Source organism: Nannobrachium achirus, assembly GCF_963921795.1.
Source record: "Nannobrachium achirus genome assembly, chromosome: 9".
Classification (NCBI taxonomy): domain Eukaryota; kingdom Metazoa; phylum Chordata; class Actinopteri; order Myctophiformes; family Myctophidae; genus Nannobrachium; species Nannobrachium achirus.
This window is the reverse complement of record NC_137818.1, coordinates 58,122,598-58,136,186: the sequence shown is the minus strand read 5'-3', so window position 1 is coordinate 58,136,186 and position 13,589 is coordinate 58,122,598.

Sequence of the window (13,589 nt, the reverse complement as noted above, 5' to 3'; positions counted from 1 at the left end):
AATAACATTGTGAAGCAATTGAAAGATAGATGTGCTCACTGCTCAATGTTATCCCACTTGATAGCAGGCAGACAGATATCAACCCAGACAAATGTACATCAGTTTGTTTTAGTGTCTGTGTGGAATATGCTAATTGCATAGAATTATTAAAAAGAGAGAAAATGTAGCAAATTACTTGTTTATTATTAATTGTGTCATTGACAGAATAGAAATGGAATTCCAAGCCATAAAATAGTGCACATTGCACTTGTCTTAAGTTATGTGTAAATAAAGCAAATAACTGACTTTATATTCTATTCTAATTCTAATATATATATACATATTAAAACAAAAGATCATTATAATATATGCATTCATAATTATATCACTGTATACTATGAAAATAACCAATTATTTATGGAATTTTAGCATGTTATTCAGACTGAGATTGGTATTCATTCATGCAGGCTTTAAATTTCAGTGTGCTACATTCTCTTCAGAGCTAAAATGAGGAAATTGTATTTTCATAATTTTCTTCTAAATGTCAATTAGCAAAAGTAGGCCTATTTAGTCCCTTTAAATGCAAAACCCCAGATAAAGTACAATCAGCCTGTCAAGTTCTAGTCTAGTTAGCTAACCCTTCTCAATAAAAAGAGAACTGTAGTTTCCATATTATGACAGATTGTAAATAACCTACTGCAATTAAAAAGGTTTATTAGTGATTGGTGATTTTCTGGAGTAACTATTCTATATGCCTTATGAGCACTGGATATACAACTGCTCCCATAATAATTACCATTAGTCCACAATGAAATGCAACCCATAAGGCAGAGAACATTAAATCTACCAATACAAATGGTACAGTGGTACCCCCTACAGTATAGAGTTACCAAACACAGACATAATGGAATCGACTTTATTTCAGTAGCCTATATGTACAGTATGTGTGTATTTACAACATAAGATAAGACCAGCGCAATGGTAGTAAACAAAATTGACGAGTATTTTAATGTAGACAATATATAAAACAAACAAGCCGTTCATAATAGTCTTATCTTTGCTATAATCAACGTCTTGGTCGGATGTTCAGGTTAGACATCTAGTGGCTACAGTGACAAAAAGAAGGGCAACCCATTATAGCATACATGCAGGGAAGAAAAGAGAAAAGAACATAACCAGAGAACCTGTTTTTTTAACATCTCAGTGTAATACATATGTATATTTAGTGCAAAATCGTTGATGTAGTTGCTCAATCGTGAATAATTTCAATTCTAAACCCTCTGATTCAAAATATTAATATCAGAATTCAGAACCTCTCGAAGCGTTTACTATCACTTTAAGAGCGCTCGTCCTCGACAGCTAGGGAGGCGCGTCCATGGCTCTATCCACTTGCGCGTTCATGACGTCGTGACGTCATTTTGGAACCACGGTGGTTCCAACTCCCCCAGAATGCACCTGGATTAGCTACATGCTAGCACGTAGCCGTTGCTTCAAAACGCCACTGAGCACTTGCATTGAAATGATAGTGGGGGCGGGGCTCGTCCGCTCTCTATTTGCCAGACCCAGGGGGTCGGCCTACATAAGGCTTTGTCGGTCTGTCGGTCTGTCGGTCTGTCGGTCGGTCCCTCTTTTCCTCAGTGTCCCTCTTTTCCTCAGTGTGCCTGTGTTTGCCTCTGACTGCTGATCTGCCCCTCCCTTCCCTTGCTCGGCTGATTGCCTTGAGTGCCGTCACATGTACGGGACCAGCTGAGTTGAGTTGGCTGACGAGCTGCTGAGACTATAAATTCCTGTGTGTTCATGTGTTAGTTCAGTGCTGCAAAACATTTGCCCCACAGCCATACTAGTGAAAACAGCCCATCTACAAGCTCACAAACATTTCCAGCTGCTCAGCCTATAAAATCCTGTGTGTTCATGTGTTAGTTCAGTGCCATACTAGTCAAAACAGCCGATCTACAAGCTCACTACGCTTTGTTGCTGAGACTATAAAATCCTGTGTGTTCATGTGTTAGTTCAGTGCCATACTAGTGAAAACAGCCGATCTACAAGCTCACTACGCTTTGTTGCTGAGACTATAAAATCCTGTGTGTTCATGTGTTAGTGCCATACTAGTTTTCATTGCGGGTCTGGCACAACCAGGTGACCTGGTCTAGTTTATATATACTCTATGGTGTCACAGTATACTTTGTCACCTTATACTTAGATGGTCACATCATCTCTGATAGTCCGTAGGATTGAGACGAAAATCGTTCACTTTTTCATACAAGCGTGAAATTTGGTACACTTGTACAGTTTGGGGCCCTGAACATTTTCAGATATGGAGCCATCGCTAAAACGCCCCCTGGTGGCCATGGCAGCCATTTTACTTTCCGCCATTAACAATTGATGTATTTTGCATCATAACTCCTGAACCAAGCATGATAATACCGAATAGATGATGTCTACACCTATGTTTTGATGGTCAAGGATTACAATAATACCATGTACAACATCATAAACTGTTCAGAAGAATAGTTAATGGCCAATTTGGTGATGTTGTGTGGTAGTCCAATGGTGTTCTCCGAATATTTGACAGAATTCTTTTCACCTTTTCATAAAAGTATGAAACTTGGTACACTTGTACACTTTGGGGCCCTGAACATTTTCAGATATGGAGCCATCGCAAAAACGCCCCCTGGTGGCCATGGCAGCCATTTTACTTTCCGCCATTAACAATTAATGTATTTTACATCGTAACTCCTGAACCAAACATGATAATACAGAATAGGTGATGTCTACACCTATGTTTTGATGGTCAAGGATTACATTGATATCATGTACATAATCATAAACTGTTCAGGTGAATAGTTAATGGTCAATTCGGTGATGTTGTGAGGTAGTCTGCTGGTTTTGTATGAACATTGTTCACGTTTTCATAAAAGTATGAAACTTGGTACACTTATACAGTTTGGGACCCTGAACATTGTCAGATATGGAGCCATCACAAAAAACACCCCCTAGTGACCATTTTAATATCCGCCATTACCAAATAATGTATTTTGCGTCTTATCTTCTGACCCATGCTTGATAATACAGAATATGTGATGTGTACAACATTATAAACTGTCCAGCTGAATAGTTAATGATCAATTCAGTGATGTGAGAAGGAAATCTCAACATTTTGCGTTTGTTGCATACATTTGGTTTCATTGTCTTGTTCAAATGTATTTCTTAAGCACATATATTTCATGTTTTTGCTAGTATTGTTTTCATGTTTCATGCATTTTTTGACTGATTGATTGATTGGTTGATTGATTGATGACGATGAATCTATTCTTCAATCTTCACTGTCTCCTTCACAACCTCCTCCACATCATTGGCACAATGCTGTGCACTATTAGGAGGATTTTTTTGCATTTGTAATGCCCCTGGCAGCCTTTTTGCAGCCACAACTTAAGAGCTGAAGGACAGATTGGCTTGCCTATTGAAGAATTGACCACAATGGTTTCCAATCAAGTGGGTTTGTCCAAACCCAGTCTGTTGGAGATGGCATATCTGGTGCCACCTCAAATGCTTGTCCCCAACAGTGTCCCTCTTACACTGCTCTTTTGAGGTGCTGCACCAATGCATCCTAATTTGGGGGGTATTTTCTCCATCCCTCTTCCTATTTTAGTGAATAACTCAAGACAACCTTGCTGGGTGGAATTTGGGACTGTAAAAAACTACAGACATGGGATTGCCTAGGTCCACTCCTGACAAATGCAACATGGCTCTGTCAAAGGCTCCAAAACTAATTCCAGAGCATGTAATTTCTATGCACCTCAAAGGTGCAGTGTACCAAGGAGAACACTGTTGGGGCATTTGAGGTGGCATCAGCTATGAAATCTCCAACAGACTGGGGTTGGACGAACCCACTTGATTGCAGACCATTGTGGTCAATTCTTACACAGGCAAGCCTATCCCTCCTTGAGCTCTGTGGCTGCAAGAAAGGCTGCCAGGCAAAAAATGCAAAGGTAGTGTACAGCATTGTGTCAATGTGGAGGAGGCTGTGAAGGAGGCAGTGAAGATGGAAGAAGAAATTCATTGTCATCAACAACGTAATCTCTCAAGAACAGACTTACCAAACAGCGAGGGCTCTGTTTTTCACGTTTCTTTGACAATGGTTAGCATGATTGTCAACCACGACAACTATCAATCAATCAGTCAAACAAAAAACATGCATGAATGAAACATGCAATCAATACTAGCGAAAAACATGGTATATAATTATGTGCTTCAGAAATCTATTTGAACAAGACAATGAAACTTTATGTTATAACAAAATAAAATCTGAAATAAAATCTTTGAAATAAACCTTTGTCTGTGATACATTATTTAATATTGAATATTGCTCTGCTCTCACTGAATTATCAGGGGCAAGGGTTTACATTTCTAAAACTCAACATGTATACAACAGACGCAAATCACTGAATTGACTATTAACTATTCAGTTTATGATGTTGTACACATTATCACTGGTATCCTTGACCATCAAAACATAGGTGTAGACATCACATATTCTGTATTATCATGTATGGTTCAAGAGATAAGATGCAAAATACATTATCTGGTAATGGTGGCAATTAAAATGGCTGCCATGGCCACCAGGTTTTTTTTTGCAATGGCTCCATATCTAACAATGTTCAGGGTCCCAAACTGTAGCAAGTTTCATACTTTTATGAAAAAGTCAAAAATTGTCTGACAAAACCAGCGCACTACCTCAAAACATCACTGAATTGACCATTAACTATTCACCTGAAGAGGTTGTGATGTTGTAAATGATACCAATGAAATCCTTGACCATCAAAACATAGGTGTAGACATCACCTATTCTGTATTATCATGTTTGGTTCAGGAGTTATGATGTAAAATACATTAATTGTTAATGGCGGAAAGTAAAATGGCTGCCATGGCCACCAGGGGGCGTTTTTGCGATGGCTCCATATCTGAAAATGTTCAAGGCCCCAAAGTGTACAAGTGTACCAAGTTTCATACTTTTATGAAAAGGTGAAAAAAATTCTGTCAAGGATTCGGAGAAAACCATTGGACTACCACACAACATCACCAAATTGGCCATTAACTATTCTTATGAACAGTTGTATTATTGTAATCCTTGACCATCAAAACATAGGTGTAGACATCACCTATTCTGTATTATCATGTTTGGTTCAGGAGTTATGATGTAAAATACATTAACGGGTAATGGTGGAAAGTAAAATGGCCGCCATGGCCACCAGGGGGCGTTTTTGCGATGGCTCCATATCTGAAATTGTTCAGGGCCCCAAACTGTACAAGTGTACCAATTTTCACGCTTGTATGAAAAAGTGAACGATTCACCCAAAATCTGGTCTCAATCCTCCGTACTATGATGAGATCTGTGAAGGGAGAGGCAGTGAGGAATGACAGCTCTGGAATGAAACACTGCTGCTGTTCTGTATATAAGCTGGTTTTGGATTTGGAGAGTTACTTGTTGCACATCAACAATGACAAGGGGACATTCTAAACCGAGAGGATAGAAAGTAAGTATCTTCAGCCTTCTACTTAGAATTAATGTTTTAGTTGTTTCACATAGTGAGTGATGAATCTGTTATTCATTCTCATTCAAGTACAGTACAGGGTCAAAAGACAATTCCAGATTACTGTCCGGAGAAAACAATAAGTATTGATAAAAGAACATACTTTCAACTTTTTTAAGTACTTTTTTAAGTACTTTTATTTTAGAATTTCACAATCTTCAATCATGTATTTATTTGATCTCTTTTATGAGCATTGACTTTTATTTTGTGCAGTGAGTACAACCCTCATCAATTAATGGGAAATATGTTTAGGTATGTCTTCGAATAGCCTAGTATGGCTCACGTAATGTTTATACCTTGTGTGAAGCTCACAAATTACATTTGAATTTAGTAGTTAACATAGTTTGAATCAGTTTTTTATAGACAGGTTTCTGGTCCACGTTACACTGATAAGAAATAGATGCGTGCGCAGGGTCGGTACCAAAATTAGCCAATGAAACCAGCGCTCCCCAAAACAACAGGTTTGGGGATTGGACGGAATTGATTACATGATACAGTCAGCTGTGCATTTAGTCTCAATGTTTGTAAACAAGAAACCCGTCTATAGTATGTTACAATGAAGGCATTTACTCTAGTATTTAGAAGAAAAAAGAAGCTGTTGAATTTTTTGGAGTTGCACAACCTTTAGTGAAACAAAGTACTAGAGCCCAACCTATGCCAGATTGTTGGGGCCGATGCTGAATCACTTATTTAGAGAATGCTACTGTAGATGTTCAGTACTGATGTTTTGGAGGGATATTTTGGTATAAAAAAAATATTTGTATTTTGTTTAACCACCGAAGCTTTATTATTATGATTATAATGCAAGCTTATTAAGCTTGTAGATCTTACATTTTTGAAGCATTTTGAATATTTTAATGAATATTTGTATAATTTAGGCTGCCCACTGGCCTAGTGGGCACCACATACAGTAGGTTCTAATACAGCCCGAGTCTGCCTGGGTCGAATCCCGATGACCTTCCTTGTGTTTCACTTCACTTTTCCTTACAGAGTTACACAGTGTTTTACAAAAGATGCAAGGCCTATTGCCCCCCCACCCCCAACTGAACACAATATAATTATGATACAATATTTAAATTCTTGACAAAATAACCACCTCTCTCTAACAACCCATACAAACTTCTTTATAGATTTTTTTAGGAAAGCCTTGGAGAGAATATTGGTTATTTATTTATGTATGTATTTGTTAGTTAGTTAGTTAATTTGTTTGTTTGTTTGTTTATAATACAGATTAGATGGAGATGGAAACAGAAGCCGGGGACCCTGCAGGGGAAGAGCCTACATCACCAAAAGGTAAAACTTTTTTTAATGTAGTTAATTGTATTCAATGTAGTTACATTTTGTAGTTACAATGTAGTACATACCTATTTTGGTAACACATGTTTTCATTATGATTTTTATTTTATTTCAGGAAAGACTTGATTTTATTAAATAAAGACATGTTTACATGCTATTTAATGTATCCGTATGATCTTTATCTTAATAATCCATATAGATCACACCGATGAAGATAGTTGCCAGACCAGTGCGGTAAGAAAAGTTTTAATTGTAAGAAGAGTTTTAATAGAGGATCAAGCCTTTCAGGCTTGGCCCCTAAATAAAATAACAATTATAAAATAAAATAAAAACGCTCCATTCCCATTGAAAATCTAACTATAGTTTGCTTTAACTGCATTCCAGAGGAACATTTAACTTTCAAACATGTTTTAGGGTAATTTTTGCCTTTTGTGTCTCACCCCAGACAGTTTTTAAGTTGCATGATTCAGTATTTAGATATTTCATCTTCATTTTATCAGACATGCAACCTTCTCATACGAACCCATTGTTTTAATCATGATGGATTATTTAACCCTTGCATTGTGTTAGAAACTGTGTGACACTTTTGGTGTTAGCGGGTCAAATATGACCCGTGATAAGGGGTTACAGTAACTCAAAATACTCCAATAATTATACATTTAGTTGTTTCACCTCCCTCACCTCTAAGCTGACTTCTTATGAATTCATATTCATGTAAACACTATTAAAACATTATTTTGGATTAGGGTTAGGGTGTCATCTTTTGATATAGCTTGTTTTCAATCACAAAAATGTAAAAATTAACTCATTACATGTCTTCCTATAATGAAGACAATGGATAATGATGTTATCTGGCTACGATAGACTAATATTAGAACACACTTCCAAAAATAAAATACTTGTTTTTTAACTTGACATTTGTTCATATTATTGGCTGGGTTTCCCAAAGCGATTTTAGCCCTTCGTAGCTCACGCATGGTCGTAGAGACGAAGCCCTGCCCCTGACCGTCATGTTCTAGGGTTTACATGTTAATTCGATAATTACCCATATCCTCCGTGTTATTTTATAAGAAGCCTTTTTATCCGATCGTTTTCCGGACCCATTTTAGCAAGGCCACAATAAAAAAAGAATAAAAAAAAAATAAAAAAAAAGGAAATACAAGGAAACAGAAAACGATCGGAATAAAAAAGCTTTACACGGAGGATATGGGTTTTGATTGATTGATTGATTGATTGAAGAATTTATTAGAAGTTTGCAGTAGAAAAAAGTACAGTTTCATTACAGTAGGCTACAAATCACTGGTACAAGGTCAACTAAAAGGAGATCCTAGAAAGCTGAGGCTTATTTCCACAGGAACCACACTTTAAGTATCTCATATAACATTGAAAGACAGACGGATAGAACATAGTACTTTATCTAGGATAATATCAGTTTCAAAAGCATAACATCAAATACAAAGGCAGAAAAAAGGGTGGGGGGAGCATGGGGGCTTAGTCTATTTACAAGTCACGGGTATATTTAGACAGGTGTGAGACTTGTGAAATCTGAATGTTGGTGTAGTTGTAGGGGGCTAAATAAGTTGCTCTGCCCGAACCCATGTACTGTAAACCTGGGAACATGACGGTCAGGGCTTCGTCTCTACAACCATGCGTGAGCACCCGGCCATTAACAATAGTGACACCTGTGTTGTTATGGGTCAACATTTACTTGTATACAGTAAAGAAGGTAAAGTCATATATTTTCATACAACAAATCCTAATTTTACTCCCAATAGCAAATGCAAATTGAGGACAAACATGTACAAATTTGGGGGGAATTGAGCCACACTTCTCTGCCCGGATATTTTTTACCTGTAACACTACAAGTGTCCCTTTAAGAATCAGAATGAACTAAAATGTGGATATCATGTTCCAATAAAGAAATGTAAGATTGGCTTTTTGCATATTTAAACTTAGAAACTGGTCACAAATGACCCTAACACAATGGAAGGGTATAATCTTTGGTTCTGGTGACTGATACTGTCTTTTTAATGAGATTGTTTTCCATTTCATCACCTTCTTAAACTAATGGTCTGAGTTATTTTTTTGAGGAGAATTATATTTTTGCCTAAGACAGCTTCTCATGACACTGTGGCCACCTCTGGAAAAGTCGCCTATCTCTTAAAGGACAACTTTGTTTTTTTACAACAAGGGTTCATATTTTAGATTGTAATCAGAGAAAAGAAAAAGTGAGTGTTAAAATGTTTTCATTTGCTTCGTTCTATTGTTTTATCGCGTTTACCGTGCTAAAATGTGGGGCATGCATACGCACGGGGGCATAAGTACAAGTGGCTAAATATGTCTTTTTAGACACAATAGACACAATAATCACAATAATCACAATCACATCCAACCATGAAAGGTTGCATTGTATCTTGGGAATGTGTAAAATTATATAAAATGATATATTTAGCCACTTGTACGCATGCCCCGAACCACTGAAATAAGAATCTCTAAAACAATAGAAAGAAGTAAATTAAATCATTTTAACACTCATCTTTTATATTCTTTAATTACAATCTAAAACATGAACCCTTGTTGTAAAAACCTAAAGTTGTCCTTTAATTGAAAAGGCTCAGTTTGTTCCGCCCCCTTTTTTATTGCGACCGAAGGTCGCATTTACCCTGAAAAACCTTGTCGCTTGAGTGACCTTCCTTCTGTGACCTTCATTCTGTACAGGAAGTGATGTCAGTGTGATGTCAGCGAGTTATGACATCACTTCCTGTACGGGGTGGCTACACAAGACTAAGAAAGACAAAAAAAGAGAAGGATACACAAGACTAAGAAAGACAAAAAAAGAGAAGAATAAAAAAGAAAAAAAGGAGGAGGAGGATAAAGATACCAAAAGGAGAGAGAAGAAAGGGTGGATGAGGTACAATGTGCAGTCGGCAGTCTCAGAAAATAAAATGTAACAAGGAGGTGGCAACGGGGCGGCCAGATAAAGTTATTAGGCCTGGATCCGACTTTAAGTCGACGCACAGGATTCCAGAATTGTGTATCGCTTATTCGCTCTTGTATCAAACCGGTACTCGAAACGTTCTTAGAATTTAACATATTTTTTAAAGTAAATATGGGGGCGGCTGTGTTAACACTTTGACTGCCAGACCCCCCCGGCCCCCCACCCTGACCAATGCCACCATTAGGTCCCATTCATTCTGCCCCGATTCCAGGGAATATATTGAAAATGATCCGATATTCACATCGGAACAAAAATGGGAGGTTTGGTAAAAGAGGATTTTTTTTTTTACCAAAAACATTTTGGAGTGATTTCGGTGAGCGGTTTTGGAGATAGGTGCTCGAGAGTGCGCACTGCGCAAACCAGTCAATAACCTCAGAAATCTAGATTCTGAGATATTTGAGTTCAAAGAAAAAAAACTTTAGGAAGCCATAGCGACAAATTGGTAAATGGTAACGGAACACAAGTACCCTTGACAGAAAGAATGTGAAACCAGCTTTCATTCTCTGCAAAAAAAGTTTAAAAAATATTGTACCATCGTCTAGTTTCAAGGGGGCAAAGTGAAAAAGTATGGAATGACTCAGAAGGTGGAAGTTGTCTTACAGTTTGATAGAACTATGCACTGTGAATTCACTGTGTTTTTACCTGGTCTAGAAGGTCAGGAAGACAAAAAGTCAGAAAAGCGATGTCAACCTTTTATTTTATGGCAACATCGAACCCTAACCCTGGTGAGTACCTCACACATCCAGCATGAACATATTTATGTTCAACAATATTTACAAATATTTAAAAAAAAAAAAAAAAATCACAAATATGACTTCACAAAAGTAAAATAAAATAAATGTGCAGCAAGTAAAGAATAAATAAAAGAATATAAAAGTCAAAATAAAGTACTGTATTCTAAGGCAGGCAGCACAACAATGTCTATTTGTAGTTGGCCACTAGATGGTACGGTTCACCCTGTGTGTGTGTGTGTGTGTGTGTGTGTGTGTGTGTGTGTGTGTGTGTGTGTGTGTGTGTGTGTGTGTGTGCGCGTGCGTGCGTGCGTGCGTGCGTGCGTGCGTGCGTGCGTGTGTGTGTGTGTGTTCGTGTGTGTTCATTGTTCTGGGAAACGAGGAAGAGAAGTCCCAGAAGTTCTTCAGCTCCCATAGAGTGACATTGGTCCAGGAAGCGAACCTTACAGTGACCTGACCTGACTCCTCCGCTATTGCTATCTCCGCCATCATACTGTCCTCTGCGTTGTCATTGGTCTGGTTGCAGATCGTCTCCAGCAGCTCATGGCGTAGCAGGGAATGGGTAGACTGTGGGATCCCTTCCTTCCTCCATCCAGTCAGACTCCACGGGCCCTGTATATGATAGAAGAAAAAAAATACTAAATGATACGTCTGTATACGTCTGAAAACAGCAGATCTACAAGCACACAACGCCTCGCACCGCGAGGCGTTGTGTGCTTGTAGATCGGCTGTTTTCACTAGTCTAAATAATTTCAAATGTATGTATATATACGTGGCCACTGAATTCTATGGGCTCTGCTTTGATACAAATCTACAGCTATGCCAGTCTATTGGCTCTGCTGGCAGAGCCTATAGACTGACATAACTACTGTAGATTTGTAGATCGATTTGATAGGTTATTATGTCACACACACACACACACACACACACACACACACACACACACACACACACACAGATTGTATTACTAAACTATCTATCTAGGTATACACACACGATAAAAAACTAAACTATAAAGAAATGTATTCTTACTGGAAGAAGTTGGTGGAACTTACAGCTACTACAAACCATGGATTGACATCTAGACCTACTGCACATACAGTATGAAACAGAGCTGATACCTTTATGTAGGAAAATAATGCTGCTATTTGTACCCTGTATATATATAAAATGTCACAATGCGACATAGCTCTGTACCCCCTCCAACTGTATATATGTTCCCCATTTTCAACTGTTTTTTTTATTGTATTTGTTATACTTGCTTTGGCAATGTAAACGTATGTTTTCTCATGCCAATAAAGCTCCTTTGAATTGAATTGAATTGTATAATGAAACCAAATGTACGTGAAAAAAAAACAATAGCAGGTCAGGCTTATTGATTGATTGAAGAATGTATTACAAGCTTGCATTAGAAAGAAGTAGGCTACATATTCATGGCTTATTTCAACAGGAACCACACTTTATGCATCTCAGTGGTGTGTTCTAGACGATCACCCACTATTCGTTTGGCCAGGGCAGACGCTATTGTGCATAATCCCTATCAAATACGCTACTTTGAAAGGTTCAAGAGGGCAGACGCTATTCATATTTTATTTTTCCTCCATCACGGAGGTATAGAGGCCAGCGGCTGGCGGCGCCCTGACCGCGAGGGTGTCACAAGTCGGCCAAGTCCGACAGCAGACCCCGTATACGTGCGTTACCGTTACAGGTAGACCACAGCACTGATCTCATATAACATTGAAAGACAGACGTATAGAACAAAGTGAAACAGAGAACATAAAGTTTGGAACGCTTACCGGGTTCGCAGTGCATCCTACAGGGCGGCAGCAATCGGTGCTCTGCCTTCTGGCCGCCAGATCCAAAATCGAGGCCGTGGATCCTACCAGCCGAGGCCTTCGATGAACCGATCGCCCGTAGGAGCTCTTCTCGCCGCCAGATCCAAAATCGAGGCCGTGGATCCTACCAGCCGAGGCCTTCGATGAACCGATCGCCCGTAGGAGCTCTTCTCGCCGCCAGATCCAAAATCGAGGCAGTGGATGTAGCAGCAGAGGCCCTCGCTAGTCGCTGATGAACCGATCGTGGAAGAGCGCCGGCCACCGCCGTTGACTGCGGGCTTGGTGTCCAGAGTCAGACTGTCCACGGGGCATGGCGCGGGGGGGTGTCGCTCTCCATTCCGACATGTCGCCACTCCGCTGACCCGGCGCGGGGAGAGACCACGGGATGCGGGGCATGATTCGGCTGCCTATCTCTCTAAATAATACTAAATCTAATGATTTTATAACTAAATTCTCTGCTGCTTCTGATTCTCGCTCTTTCTCTCAATATATCTCTCTCTCCCTCTGGAGTGTGTCCGGTGAAGTCACTGAACTCTTGTTGTGTGTATAATGGGCCTCTAGACCCTTGTTTCTGGGGGGAACCGGCCAACCAGCATGCTTGAATTTGGTCAAATGAGCGTGTTTTGTCATGCAGGGGCGTCAATTGGGTATGGCAGGGGTATGCAGCTGCCATACCTTGACAGGGGGAAATAATAAAAATGTACTTTTCATCGTGCCTGTTGCTAAGGTATGGCAACATGACTGGTGTCTTCACCAGACACCAGTCATGTTGCCATACCTTAGCTTGTTCTGAACTGACGCCACTGAATTGTCATGCATGACGACCGTCCCATCGTCCAAAAGGGCTGTATCTTGGTTACCGCATAGATCCAACACTGTACTACTGTAATATGAAAAAAAAGGGTCGGGCGGTATATCCCTCCCAACTTTTTAATTGGCAAGATTGCGCAGGAAGTGTCGGGCGGTATATCCCTCCCGTGGCAGCCAAACTGTTAAGAACGTTTCGTTGTGAAGCTCAACGTTGGGCATTTGGACCTATACATGGAGAAATGGAGCAAACCTGTTTGGCCTAAACATGGAGATGTGGAGAACACTATATGGAGATAGTCCAGTCTATCATGTCATATGGGACTACCGTCATAGACAGTAGCCATTGTTA